Source organism: Schistocerca serialis, chromosome 3 (assembly GCF_023864345.2).
Source record: "Schistocerca serialis cubense isolate TAMUIC-IGC-003099 chromosome 3, iqSchSeri2.2, whole genome shotgun sequence".
Lineage (NCBI taxonomy): Eukaryota > Metazoa > Arthropoda > Insecta > Orthoptera > Acrididae > Schistocerca > Schistocerca serialis.
In genome coordinates this window covers 543720490-543736421 of record NC_064640.1, presented here as the reverse complement: position 1 = coordinate 543736421, position 15932 = coordinate 543720490, and positions in this window count along the sequence as shown.

The following is a 15932-nucleotide window of genomic DNA, read 5'->3' as shown; positions in this document are numbered from 1 at the left end:
TGGTTTCCAACATCCTTTCATAAATCAGAGTCCCTAAACACTACTCATTATTCCTTACCTCATTATACATATACATATTCGTCGACACTTCTTCAATATTTCATCATGAGAAATACGTAGCATAATAAACATTCCTCAACAACATAATACACATCGTCGTCGTAATAATAACATCATAACACTTCAGTCAAATCTGAAAATCGTCGTAACTTCCTCCAATAATTTCTAAGCCTAAAAAAATTCTCTGCTCATGTCAAAAGTGTCAGCTGCCTCAAACGTACTTTAAAAATCATGATCTCATACCAAATACGTCATTCCAAGCTCTCATAGTATCACAATGATTCCGAAAAAATATGAACAGTTTACAAAGTACAGACAAAATACAGTTTCATAAGTGTGAAGTTATCCAACTGTGTAATTACGTAAACATCTGTCACTGATATAGTAAAATAAATGTTTCTCTCTCTCAGTTAAATGATCAGATAGCTGTGTAATTTGTGTGTTAGAGAAATATGGTACCGATGTCTAAAGTTGTATAAGCAAATACCATATTAGCTAGGGTTCCTTGTGCTTGCCAAACACATGGTACACAAAGTAGGCGTGTACCCCCCTTAGGATTAATGTAATTATACCCTCAGGTGTTACAGATTACACAAATGGAATGAAATATATCACGGAAAGCTTTCTTTGTAATTCAAAAATCTTTAAAAATAAATGTTTTAAGTATAAGATTAATCACTCAAATCCATGTACTGTAGCGCTAAACTGTGCGTCTTGTTGCAACATAATCTCTCTGGAAGTGTCGTAGTTATCGTCCTCCGGAAGCTAAGTTCTCCAGAAGTCAATGTACTTACCTCATGATAAACAAAAGTGAAATGCTTTGTGTATAGATATCGTAGTTATTACGCTTATTGTTGTGATGAAGAAAGTACTGTACTATAACGTATTGTTGTGCTACGGAAAACCCTGTCTCATTGTAGCTATACTACAAAAGTTACTACTAAAACTTGTTTTTCTTTCCAGGAGAATTCAGAAAACTGTGCAGATATAAAACAGATACACCGCAAAAGCAACAATGTAAATTGTCACTCATTAGTAGCGTCGTGATAAAATCGTGTAGCTGTCACTTAAACTAACCTCTGTGTCATCTGGTATCTCTCAGAAAGCACTTTAAATTCAGAATGTATTTTCAAATAAACCAAAATGTTGCATTAAAATCTCATTAGCAGTACTGGTAAATGTTCTAAGTATGTGAGCCTTATAGTCGTTACGTAATTGTGCAACAAACAAGCAAGAATGTACACACACAATAACACTGTGACATCTGTTCACTATAACAATGCATTCGTCATTTCTGTTTAAATAAGTTCACTTGGTTCTTGATTGGATATTTAACTTCAAACATTGTTGTATGTTAACAGATTCTAAGTCTGACAAAGCATATTAGTAATGTGAAGCGAAAAATTTTATGACAAAGACTAAGTTAAAAAGCAGATTATCTTTCAATAAACGGTTTTACATGTGAAATGTGGTGTAAACCTTTACTCTTCCTAGTACGTAGAGTTTCAACTTCAACGCAATTATCATGTGGTATACGTCGGATTCTGTAAGGTCCATTGTAAACTAGAAAGAATTTGTGACTCAAGTGTTTCTTCTTATGTGACAATGAATGAGCTTTAATGAGAACTTTCTGACCAATATACAACTTCTTTGCATTTGCTTTACCGGGTAGTTTTCTCCTTTTGTCTGCTGCAGATTTTATATTTTTAAGAGCCAAATCAATTATGTCTTTGTGTCGAAGTTTACGTCTATTCGGGAAAGGTACAAGCTCTCTGATTCTGTTCGGTGGTTCTTCATACTTCAGTACAATAGTAGGTGGTAAAGCAGTGGAGTCGTGAGGCATTTCATTCAGCACGTTTTGAAATAAGTGTAAATATCTGTCCCAATGCTGATGCTTTCTGTGACAATAAAGTCTGCAAAGCTTATTGATTTCTTTCATAATCCGTTCAGACGGGTTGCAATGTGGTGAGTACAATGAAATAAAAACAGGTTTGATTTTATGATTCCGAAGCGTGCGTGACCAAACAGCAGATCTAAATTGCGGTCCGTTATCTGAAATGACTTTAGCAACGTGGCCAACTTCACGTAAGAAATTTTTAACAAAGGCGTTGGATACAGATCGTCCAGTGGCTTTACGTAACGGAGTGAAAGAAACAAATTTTGAAGTAAGTTCAACAGCGACTAGAACGTACGAAAATCCATTGGATGTTCTGACAAGCGGTCCCAAGAGATCAACAGCAGCAAATTCTTTTAATTTAGAAGGAATGATAGGAAACAACGGAGCACGATGTGAGACAGTAGATGGTTTCGCCTTTTGACAAAGTTTACAAATAGACAAGACTCTTCGAATTCGCTTTTCCATATTGTTAAAATAACAAGTCGTTCGAAGAATATGATAACATTTTCGTGGGCCAAAATGTGCGTAGCTGAAATGAATGTACCAAATGAGCTTATTAACAAAATCTTCTGGAATGCAAAGTAGCCATAGCTTGTCATCAACAGTGCAGTGTTTGAACAGTATGTTGTTTCTAACCAGATAATAATGCCGAATCTGAGTGTGTGTCTTTTCATGCCATTTGCTCTTGATGTCTTTCCAAATCGGATCTTTATCTTGTTCATGAGCAATGTCCTTTAAAGATGTGGTGATGAAGTTTTCAAAGGCGACTTTCTGAATGTAAAGAATTCTGAAATTTTTCTCGAGGTTGCCTTCTGTGGTACTTTTCTCAAGCCCAGCCGGTGCGCGTGACAGTGCGTCCGCAACAATGTTCTCCTTGCCGGGAATGTAGACTATTGTGAAGCGGAATTCTTGCAGAAACAATGCCCAACGTTTTAACCTATCATGATTTAATTTTGAAGACATAAGAAATTGTAATGCACGATGATCACTGTACACTTTTACGTGCTTACCAGAAAGAAAGAAACGGAATTTGTTAAATGCCCAAACGATAGCTAAAGCTTCTAATTCAGTAACGGAATAATTTTTTTCTGATTTTGTTAGCACTCGGCTAGCAAAAGCAATGGTTTTCTGAATGGTAGTGTCATTTTCTATGGCTTCTTGAAATAAATGGGCACCAAGACCGACTTTAGAAGAATCCGTGCTAAGGCAGAAATCTTGTGACAGATCTGGATGAGCTAATATTAGCGCGTGAAGTAACGCTTCTTTCAAAGAATTGAATTCCAACTGTGCTTGTTCGTCCCAGTTCCAAATAGTATTTTTTCCAGTGAGAGAACAAAGTTTTGGTGTAGCAAGAATTTGCATATTCAGAAAACTACGGTAAAAATTTACGAGACCTAGAAAACTGCGGACTTGTCTTTTTGTGGATGGAACTGGAATGGCTCTGATTGCTTCTAACTTTTCAGGATCCGGCTGAATGCCTTCAGAAGAAATAATATGTCCCAAAAACCTCACCTTTGACCTACCGAATTCAGACTTTTCCAAGTTAACTGTAATGCCAGATTCTGCAAAAATACATAACAAACTGTTGAGGATGCGATTATGTAGTTCCCATGAAGCTTCTGCTATTAGAATATCGTCCACATATAAGGTGATGTGACATTTTAAGAACTCAGGTAATATGGAATTTAGCCCGCGAATGAATGCTGCTGAAGAAATGTTCAAACCAAAGGGAAGTTTCCGAAACTGATAACAAACGCCGAAACAAAGGAAAGCTGTGTATTTTCTACATTCTGGATGAAGTTCGATCTGATAAAAGCTGGATCTGAGATCAATGGAAGACAACACTTTTACACCATTAAAATTTTGAAGAAGTTCTTCCAACGTTTGCGGCCTGTCTGTTTCAGGAATAATGATCGTATTGATTTGTCTCGAATCTAAGACAAGCCTGATCGATCCATTTTTCTTCTCAACAACATGTAATGGATTGTTGTATGAGCTTACTGCAGGCTCAATAATGCCCTCGTCGAGCATAGATTGTATTTCTGTTTTAACACGGTCCCTATAATGTGCTGGAATTACATATGGTCTAACACAAAATTTAGTATGCTCACGAACACGAAATTGGTATTGAAATCCCTTGATTGTTCCTGTTTTATGAGTAAAAACTGTGGAATGTGCTTGTAAAATCTCAAAAAGGTCCTGCCTATCAGTGTCATTACAATTCTCAATTGTTTGAATTTTATTCTGAATTAACTTATTAGTGTCAAATGCGACGTCGATATCATCCCTGTCAGTACTTGCAGAGTGATTGTTAGTGTCTAGTTCCGTAGAAAAGTCCGAACTGTTGTCTAACAGAAGGTAAAACCGATTAATTTCCTCGTCATGGTTTGAGAGCCAATCTTCAAATTTCAAAGCTATTAACTTACCTTCTTTCTCTAAACCTATTTCAGCATCGTGAAAGTTTAAGATTGCTTTGTATTCATTCAAAAAGTCTACTCCCAATATAATTTCCGTCGACAATAATGGAACAATGAGAAAGCTCATATAGAAGCTGTGGCTTTGACAAAAGAATTCTAAATTGGTTTGTTGGCGTACATCTACACTTTTTCCAAAGATTGCACCTTGTAATTTAATCTTACGTAACGGAAGTGTGGGGCAATCGTTCGATTTGTTGCATTTGCTAAAGGCTGTTTCACTGATTACTGAAATGGGACTGCCAGAGTCAAGTACTGCCGTAAATTTTACGTCATTTACAGTAATGTGAATCACAGGATATGCAATGTTGTTATGCTTTACGTCGTGTTCCTGGAGTAAGATGTCCCTAACGTCTTCCATTTTTACGTAATTACTAGCTATGGCAGCTGCGACGTTAGTGTCATAAGAACGTTTTGTGGCTGCCAGCTGTGTGAGTCATTGCCTATTGTCTCTTTGTTGGCGAGCGTCGTTATTGGGATTTGGAGACCTAACTTCTACAAATTCACCGTGACGAGAGGGCCCTGCCCTGTTTAAATCCCGCCAGTTCTGATGCAATTCAGGTCTGTCGTTACGATCACATCGTCTGTCGTCATGTCGGTAGTTCCTGTAGTTTCTTTCTTGTCGGTTAAGTGGTGGAGAATTTCTCCCTGAATCGTAACTGCGCGCTGGACTGTTGCGTCTGAAGTTATTCTGTCTCCCTTGATAATAATTATTTTGGTTCCCATATTGTCTGTTTCTTTGATTGTCTCTGTGATAGTCACTACCGCGGAGAGGTGATCTTTCTCTGTAATTATTACTACTCTGCCAATGGTTGTCGTACGGGTGGTGTCTATTCTGGTCACAATTTGCGTTGTAAGAATAGACCAGTCATGTCCGGTTATTGTTTCTGTCGTTTCGGAATTGTGACGGATGTGACCTGTAATTGTTGTGTCCTTGTTTTCGCGTTCCGCAATTATCAGTGTCAATTTCTAGTTCTTGTAACAGTCCCTGAAAAGCTTCAATGTCGTCTTTGCAACGTCCTGCTAAAATAATATACCGTAAATGTTCAGGTAATTTGATTAAGCAAATGCGGATGAGTTCTGAGGGGCTGTGTGGGTTTGACAGGTACTGATTCTTTGCAATATGTCTTCAAAATATTTCACAATACTGGAGAATTCAGATTGTTCGAAATGTTTCATCATTATGATACCATGTTTTACTCGGTCTTGTGTGGCTTGAGACCAATATGCTGAGAGGAAGGCATGGTAAAATTCTCCTTCACTGTGGCAATCGTGAATGACCGATCGCATTCTTACAGCTGGTTCATTCTGTAAGTAGCCACACATAAATTCTAATCTGTGCTCCAACGACCAGTTGGGAGGAAACCAATGAGAGAATTGATGGAGCCACGCTTGTGGATGAATGTCGTTGCCGGAATTCTTAAATGTTTTGAATTTACGTGTAGTAATGAACAGCTTATAGTCAAAATCATCATGTCGGCGAGTCGCACATCGGTCGTTGTTAGGTCGTGTCGGCCGTTCCATCTCAAATTTCGGTGCACATTGCCAATTTCTTTCATAACTTCCGAAATGCCCTGTGTTATTATTTTGCGGCTTTTCCGTATTTCTAAGTCCCTCTTCCCGTGTTGGAACGCGAGTGTCCTCTGAAATACGTAATTCTTGTATTACCTGTGTCAGCTGATCTTGTACTTCCCGGATTTCTTTTTGGTGTTGTGTATTAATTTGATTCTGATTTAGTTTGAATTTCCTAATTTGTTCGTACTCTTCTGTGTCATTAAAGACTACCGGTCTTGCGTCAATCAGATTATCATCTACCTTCGTAGATAAATTAGTGAACTGATCCAAAAGTTCGGCTACTTTCACCGATAGTGTACTTATTTCCTCAGTGTGTTTTTCTGAACCAAGTTTCAGAGTATCTACTGTGTCCTTAAAGTTTTCCTGAGTTTTTGCAAGTTGCGTAACCGAATCGGTAGATGCAACTGAGTCAAATTTAGCTTGCAAGGTCTCATGATTTTCATGAACAATAATTTGCAGTTCTTTTATGGCTGCTTCGTGATTCTGTAATGCATTTTCATGCCGCGAAAAAATAGGTTGAAAATGCTCACAAATTTGAGTTTTTTACGTCATTACAGACTTTTTGACATTTCGATTCAATGTTATGTAACTCAGTAGTTAAATCTTCACGCGTTTGTTCAAGAGTTTGTTCTAATGAGTGTAACTTTTGAAGCTGTTGCTGTGTTTGTCTCTGATTTTATTCCATTGTGTCTAACTTTTTGAGATTTTGTTCCACTGTGTCTAACTGTTGCTGTGTTTGTCTCTGGTGTTGTTCCATTGTGTCTAACTTTTCAAGCTTTTGTCCCATTTGTTGCATTAATTGTAATAACAATGCACTGGTGTCTGAAACATGTTCCTCAGTGCTTTTAGGCAGTGAAGTTGCACCGGCAACATTCACATTTTGACAAGTGTAAAATGTGTCTTGACTCATTTGAGAAAACGGTGAGAACCCAAAACCTGAGTCTGCAGTATTTGCAATATTGTGTTCTGTCATTCCCGATTCCTGAGGCGAGCTGTTGCCGACCAATCGATCGATAACGCTTCCCTGTTCACTACCTGTTTCACTGTCTACACCATTGTTTGCCGCCCGCTCCATTTCCCTATGCGGAATTACCAAATTACTACTTTGAACATTAGTTAATTCATTACTCGGTGGCACTAACATACTGCTTTCATTTTTACTGTCATTTCTCAGTTTACTTTGGAGCCTAGTATTAGGTTTTTCACACGCCATTATTGTCACAGTATTTCACACGACAACACAGAAAAACACAATTTGAAGATCAAAAATAAGAGAACACATTAAAATAGCACTGAAAATAATATCTAGTTAATTGCAGCTGCGAAATACTTGGTGCAAATCTACATGCATGCCACAACTGTTTTACTGTACAACAATGAAAGACTGCAACTACAAAGGAGATTCTCTCTACAGTTACGCGCTAGCAATAAACAAAATCTACACTAATTACACAAACTACAAGAAAAATCAGAAGATTCCAGTGAGGTATCCTAGGCTAAGGGTCGACATATGAAACGTCCCCTTTGAACAATTATACATGACTGTGCTTAAACTGACACACAATATTTTGTTAGCGCAACGCAATCTGACTTTCAAAATTCCCTACAAAAGAATGGCCCTGACTAACATTAAACTATACCTTTCACAAATCACTTACCTCACAAAAATCTTCGCTGCTCAAGCTACTGCAATACAGCGAGCGCCACTACTGCTGCCAGCTAAATAAAAGATTCAAACTATGGAAGGCACTAACTACTGATAGGGATAGTTAGCAAATGAAACATATTAATAGAGAACAAACAATGTATTTACCTTGATATCATCATATATAAATATAGCAGTTCATGACAAATTTCAAAACTCCATCTCTCTCCCCACATCCACCACTGCTGGCGGCTCACCTCCAACTGCGCAACGCTACGCGCTGTTCACAACCAGCTGCCTAACACTACAATGGCAGTATTACAACAATGCAAAGCAGCCACAGACTGCACACAGCACAGCCAGTGATTTTCATATTGAGCGCTACATAACGTTGCCAACAAGAAAACAAACAGCCTACTTACATAGAGAAAACATAAACAGTCTACTTAACGTTGCCAACAAGAAAACATAAACAGCCTACTTACATAGAGAAAACATGAACAGCCTACTTACATCCTTACCTCCTGGGAGATCCAGATAATTTTGTACCTGCCAACCCATTAGTAACCCCCGTCCATATTCAACCAGAATGATATTTCTTATTTGCATACGCAATTCTACGATCAACCCCTAATAAACTAGGAGGTGTTATTGCATTATTCTAATCAATTAGAATCTTAATAATTTTACCATTTTATAATAAAACACCATTCCGAGGTATTCAATTCTATCCTATTAATCAGATTTTATTCTGAATTATAGTAGTTGGTGTATGCTTATTAACATGAATTGGAAAACGACCTGTTGAAGAACCTTACATTATAACAGGACAAATCTTAACAATTATCTACTTTACATACTTCTTAATTAATGTACATGTTGCAAACGCATGAGATAAACTAATTAAGGAATAATAAGTTAATTAGCTTAGGAAAAGCATATGTTTTGAAAACATATAACTAGAAGTTTAACTCTTCTATTAACTTTTCTTAAAAAATTTCACTAAATAAATGAAATAAATAAAATCTTTAAACCAACAAAGAAAATAAAAAAATTTAAAGATAGTGGCAAAAAACTTTTTCAACCTAAGTACATTAACTTATCATAAAGAAAACGTGTTAATGTCCCACGAACTCAAATAAAACCAAAAGACATAACAGCAAGCGTAATAAAAAATATAAAAGAATAAAAGTCACCACCTAAAAAAATTAAAGCTAATAATATTCTTATAAAAACAATTCTAGTATACTCAGCTAAAAAAATTAATGTAAAACCACCTGCACCATATTCAATATTAAAACCTGAAACTAACTCAGATTCACCTTCGGCAAAGTCAAAAGGAGTACGGTTAGTCTCAGCTAAACAAGAAGCAAAACAAGCTAAAGCTAAAGGAATAGAAATAATAATAAATCAACAATAAAGCTGATAATTTATAAAATCAAACATGTGAAAACTACCAATTAAAATAATTAAAGATAATAAAATTGAAGCCAAACTAACTTCGTATGAAATTGTTTGAGCAACAGAACGAAGAGAACCTAGTAAAGAATAATTTGAATTAGAAGACCAACTAGCAATTATAATAGTATAAACACCTAATCTAGTACAACATAAAAAAAACAAAAATCCATAAGAAAAAGAACACATATAAATTAAGTAAGGGAAAATCACTCGAACGGCCAAGGAAATTATTAAATTAAAAACAGGAGAAAAGTAATAAAGTAAATAATTAGATATAATAGGAATTGGCTGCTCCTTACAAATTAACTTGATAGCATCACTAAAGGGTTGAGGAATTCCAACAAAACCTACCTTATTTGGACCCTTTCGAATTTGAATGTAACCTAAAACCTTACACTCTAATAAAGTTAAAAAAGCAACATTAATTAAAACACAAATAACTAATAAAAGAAAATTCAAAATAAACATAAATAAATCATAAAGTATCAATACTATTTGCAGAAAAAATCTACATAAATGAATTCTAAATTCAACACATTAATCTGTCAAAATAGTAATTTAATTAGTATTAATCAATAAAATAAAAAATATTTCAACCATATGGTCCTTTCGTACTAATATGAATTAATAATCTTAGAATAGAAACCGACCTGGCTCACGCTGGTCTGAACTCAGATCATGTAAGAATTTAAAGGTCGAACAGACCTAATTACTGGGCTACTGCACCGAAAATTTTTCTTAATCCAACATCGAGGTCGCAATCTGCTTTGTCGATATGAGCTCTCAAAAACAATTACGCTGTTATCTCTAAGGTAACTTAATCTTATGATCATAAATTATGGATCAAAACAACAAACATAAATAAATGATATAATAATGAAGAGTTTATTTATTCTTCATGTCACTCCAACAAAACATCATCATTAAATATAGAAATACAAACAAAAAACAATATAAAAATAAAATGTTAAGCTCTATAGGGTCTTCTCGTCCTAAAGAAAAATTTAAGCCTTTTGACTCAAAAGTTAAATTCAAAAATTTATTAAGAGACAGTTGATTTCTCGTCAAGCCATTCATTCCAGCCACTAATTAAGAGACTAATGATTATGCTACCTTTGCATGGTCAAAATACCGTGGCTCTTTAAAAATCTGCTCAGTGAGCAGGCCAGACCTCAATGTATTTTCAAGAGGACATGTTTTTGATAAACAGGCGGAAATCAATTTTGCGTAGTTCCTTATAATAAATTCACAAGGTAAAAATTATATACAAATAAATATACTAATTCTATCATTATTACAAAAATTTTAAAATTAAACTTATAATCTTAATAAAAAACCTAAAATAATTATAAAATCAAAAATAAAAATAATGAACTAAAACGTAATCTTAGAGATAGCTGGTTTAAAACTTACTATTATATTTTATAAAACATATCATAGGTTATTAATTTCAAAGCTTATCCGTTAAAGACTAAATAAGTTAATATTTAGACCTAAAAAATTAAATAAAAACAATTAACTTCAAATAATTAAATTATTTCTTAAGAAACTAGATATCTTGGGAAAGGATTAACATCTCATTTCTATAAATAATTTAATAATAATTATGATACATTAACTATAAATAATTTATAAATCAACCCAAATTGAGACAAGTAAATACTAAAATTTTGATAAACCCTGATACAAAAGGTACAATAAATGAAATCTACTTTTAAAAATTTAAAATAATATTTCATAAAACAATTACATTACCAATAAACTATAATCTAAAAAATCAATTCTACAAAATATACTAAGTCAAAATCCGACAAAATTATTTTTATGAAATAATTGAATAAACAAAAAATAAATATAATAAAATAAATAATCAAGATATCCTGATTTGCACACAAAAATTTTCAATGTAAATGAAACACTTTACTAATAAGTTATATCTTGAAACTCTTCCTAGATACACTTTCCAGTACATCTACTATGTTACGACTTATCTCATCTAAATTGAAGCTAAATTAAAATAATAAAATAGAATAATCAATAATGAGAGCGACGGGCGATGTGTACACACCTCAGAGCCCATATCAGTTAAATTAAATAAATTAAATTACTATCAAATCCACCTTCATTAATAGTATTTCACCATCAAATCCGTTATAAACAAAAATCTATTGTAACCCACCTCCTCTTAACTATAAGCTGCACCTTGACCTGAAATATTTTATAATTATAAATCTTGAGAATTATAACTCTAAAAGGATTCTCTGATAACGGAGATATACAAACAAATAAATTAAGTAGAGAAAATCGTGTATTATCAATCACGGGGTAGGTTCCTCTGAATGGAATGAGATACCGCCAAATTCATTGGGTTTAAAGACCTTAAATAATAGACCCTGGTAAATATAATTAACATTTAAAATAATAGGGTGTCTAATCCTAGTTTATTATTCAAATTTCACAGATTCATAAAAAGAGCTATAAATATTTTTTAACATTTCACCTTACAAATTAATATTTTTACCCTAAAAATATAAACAACTGTTTTAACCAATAATATTCACGTGTATCAATCATATAACCGGGGCTGCTGGCACTAATTATGCCGATACTAAATCAATTGCTAAATCCAAAATCACTTGATAATTAAATCAAATTACTGCAAAATACAACATTTAGTTTAACAAAACTTACATATTATACAAAGAAAAAGTGAATAAATAAGCAAGAATAAAACTTTTGGAAACAAAATAACAAATTTAGAAATTTATAAAAGTAAGAAAAAATAAAAGATTCAAATATTTAAAGAAAAAAAAAGAAAAAAACACAAAAAATGACAAAATAAGAGAAACGCACCCTCGAATGACCACAACAACTTCTCTATTATTTATAAATAAAGATTAATATGGAACATGTATACCAATAAATGTATAATAGTCTTTCTTATTAAATCTTTCTTTTCACTAATAATAAAGTAAGATTAAGTAACATAATAAATATATTTTATATAATTATGTAAATTAATGTAATATGGTAGTAATAAAAAATTAACTTTATATTAAGTTAACTTAAATATTAATTAGTTAAATAACCTAATTATAGAAAATATACTAAATTATATTATTGTAATTAATATAATTATTTATATTAATATAAAATTTTATATTTAATATTATTGATTATATGTATTATATCAAATTATAATAATATTTAACATTAATTTACATGTTATTAAATAATTTATAATATAATAACCTATTTTAAGCTAAAACACAAGTAGCTATAATCCTAGGTAATAAATGTATTAAAATAATCTTTTAATCATTATAAAATAACATTACAGGTATTTAAATTTAATTAAATGTAATATATTAATATAAATTATTTATTATATATAATAAATATTCGAATTATCCTAACCGAGATAAATTAATTAGAAATAACCAAAATAATACATAAACAAATTTTTAAAAAAATTTTAATTTATATATTAAATATAAATGAAGTGCCTGACTAAAGGGTTACCTTGATAGGGTAAATCAAGTAAACAAAATTACCTTAATAAAAATTACATAAAACAGAATTAAACTACCTCCTTTAGTATCAAAAACTAATGTGCATCATACACCTTAATCTAAAAAGGTAAGCTAAACAAGCTAAAGGGTTCATACCCCATTTATAGAGGTATCAATCCTCTCCTTTTTAATGACCAACAACTCTACAAAGCGTCTCTTCCTATCAACATTAATGATTGGAACGTTCCTGTCCATTTCATCAAACTCCTGATTTGGGGTTTGAATAGGACTTGAGATCAACTTACTTTCATTTATTCCGCTCCTAACAAGAAATAAAAATATTATAATAAATGAATCATCAATTAAATATTTTATTGTCCAAGCAATAGCATCGACAATACTATTATTTTCAATTTTGCTGATTCAAATAAAGTATCCAATAGGATGAGAAACAGAATTTATTCCATCAATAATAATTAGATCTAGATTATTATTAAAGATCGGGCTGCACCCTTTCCTTTCTGATTTCCTGAAGTAATAGGAGCTTCAAGATGAAATAACTGTTTAACACTAATAACATGGCAAAAAATTGCCCCAATAATGGTATTATTTTATTGTATTCAACTAAGAACTTTCATTTGAACAATTATCATTCTAAGAATTATTATTGGGGCAAAAGGTGGTTTAAATCAAACATCTCTACGACAACATTTAGCATATTCCTCAGTTGGACATTTAGGGTGAATAATCAGATCCCGAACAGTTAGAGAAAACATTTTAGAACTATACTTTATTATTATCTCTCTATTAAGATTAATTATGGTCTTATTATTTAAGCAAATAAATCTATTTTTATAAACCAAATTTATTCAGCCAGAAATATAAAAACTGAAATTAAATTCATAATATTTTTATCTCTTTTATCCCTAGGTGGTTTACCACCATTCCTTGGATTTCTACCAAAATGAATTGTAATGCAATCATTGATAGAAAATGACATAACAACTATTATGACAATTATAGTTGTATTAACTACAATTACACTGTATTATTATATATGTATTAGATTCTCAGCCCTAATTATGTCATACACAGAAAATTCATGATCTATAAAAATAAAGTCTCAAAAATCAAGAATTATTCTTCCTATAACAGTAATAATTTCAACAATAGGATCAATCTCAACATCAACCTTAATCTCATTATACTAAGGACTTAGGGTAACCAAACTAATAACCTTCAAAGTTATAATTAAAAGAATTATCTTTTAGGCATTAGTAAAATTTTACACCTCTAGAATTGCAGTCTAGAATCATAATTGAATATAAGGCCTAAGCATGGTAAGAGAGAAACATCTCATAAGTAGATTTACAGTCTACCACCTTAAATTCAGCCATCTTACTGCAAAAATGATTATTCTCAAAAAACCATAAGGATATTGGTACTTTATACTTCTTATTTGGAGCATGAGTAGGAATAGTAGGAACATCAATAAGAGTACTTATTCGTGCTGAACTTGGTCAACCAGGATCTCTAATTGGAGATGACCAAATTTATAATGTCATTATTACAGCCCACGCATTTGTAATAATTTTTTTAATGGTAATACCTATTATAATTTGTGGATTTGGTAATTGACTCGTACCATTAATAATTGGTGCACCAGATATAGTGTTCCCTCGAATAAATAATATAAGTTTTTGATTACTACCGCCTTCACTAACCCTTCTTCTTACATCTTCTATAGTAGATAACGGTGCTGGTACAGGATGAAAAGTTTACCCTCTTGCAGGAGCTATCGCACATGAGGGGGGCATCTGTAGACCTAGCTATTTTTTCACTTCACTTAGCAGGTCTATCATCTATTCTTGGTGCAGTAAACTTTATTACAACAGCAATTAATATACGATCAGAAAGTATAACTCTAGATCAAAAACCTTTATTTGTCTGATCTGTAGCTATTACAGCCCTTCTCCTCCTTTTATCGCTTCCAGTATTAGCAGGGGCTATTACAATACTATTAACAGATCGAAATTTAAATACATCATTCTTTGACCCTGCTGGAGGTGGTGACCCAATTCTATATCAACACCTATTCTGATTCTTTGGACACCCAGAAGTTTACATTTTAATTCTGCCTGGATTTGGAACTATTTCTCACATTGTATGTCAAGAAAGAGGAAAAATTGAATCATTTTGAACATTAGGTATAATTTATGCTATATTACCAATTGGACTAATAGGATTTACTGTATGAGCACATCACATATTAACAGTAGGAATAGATGTTGACACACGAGCATTCTTTACATCAGCAACAATAATTATTGCTGTACCTACAGGTATTAAGGTATTCAGATGATTTGCTACACTATATGGAACTAAATTCAAATTCAATCCACCGCTATTATGAGCTTTAGGATTTATTTTTCTATTCACAATTGGTGGATTAACAGGATTAGTATTAGCAAATTCATCACTTGACATCGTATTACATGATACATATTATGTAGTAGCTCACTTCCATTATGTGTTATCCATAGGAGCAGTATTCGCAATCATAGGAGGTGTTATTCAATGATACCCATTATTTACAGGATTAACTATAAATAATACATTTAATAATTTCATAGGATTATTCCCCTACATCTTTACTAGAACAAGACATTTAGCATTAACATTTGCAATCGCTCTACCCATATGATTAAGATTTATGTTATTTGGATGAATTAATCATACCAATCACATATTTACACACCTTGTCCCCCAAGGAACACCACCTGCATTAATATCATTTATAGTATTTATTGAAACAATTAGAAGTGTCACTTGACCAGGTACGCTAGCAGTACCACTAGCAGCAAATATAATTGCAGGATTCCTACTATTAACATTACTAGAAAATACAGGACCATCTATAGCAATAAACTTAATTTCACTATTAATTATTGGACAAATACTTCTGTTAATTCTAGGATCAGCAGTAGCAATAAGTCAAGCCTATGTTTTCTCAATTTTAAGAACTTTATATTCTAGAGAAGTAAACTAAACTTATGTTAACAACTCACTCAAACCACCCATTCCACTTAGTAGATTACAGACCTTGACCATTAACAGGAGCAATTGGAGCAATAGTTCTAATATCAGGATTAGCAAAATGATTTCACCTATTTAACATTAACTTATATATAATCGGGTTTGGAATTACCCTAATAACTATAATCCAATGATGACGAGATGTAGTACGAGAAGGAACATACCAATTACTACATACGGGATTTGTATCAATTGGATTACGATGAGGAATA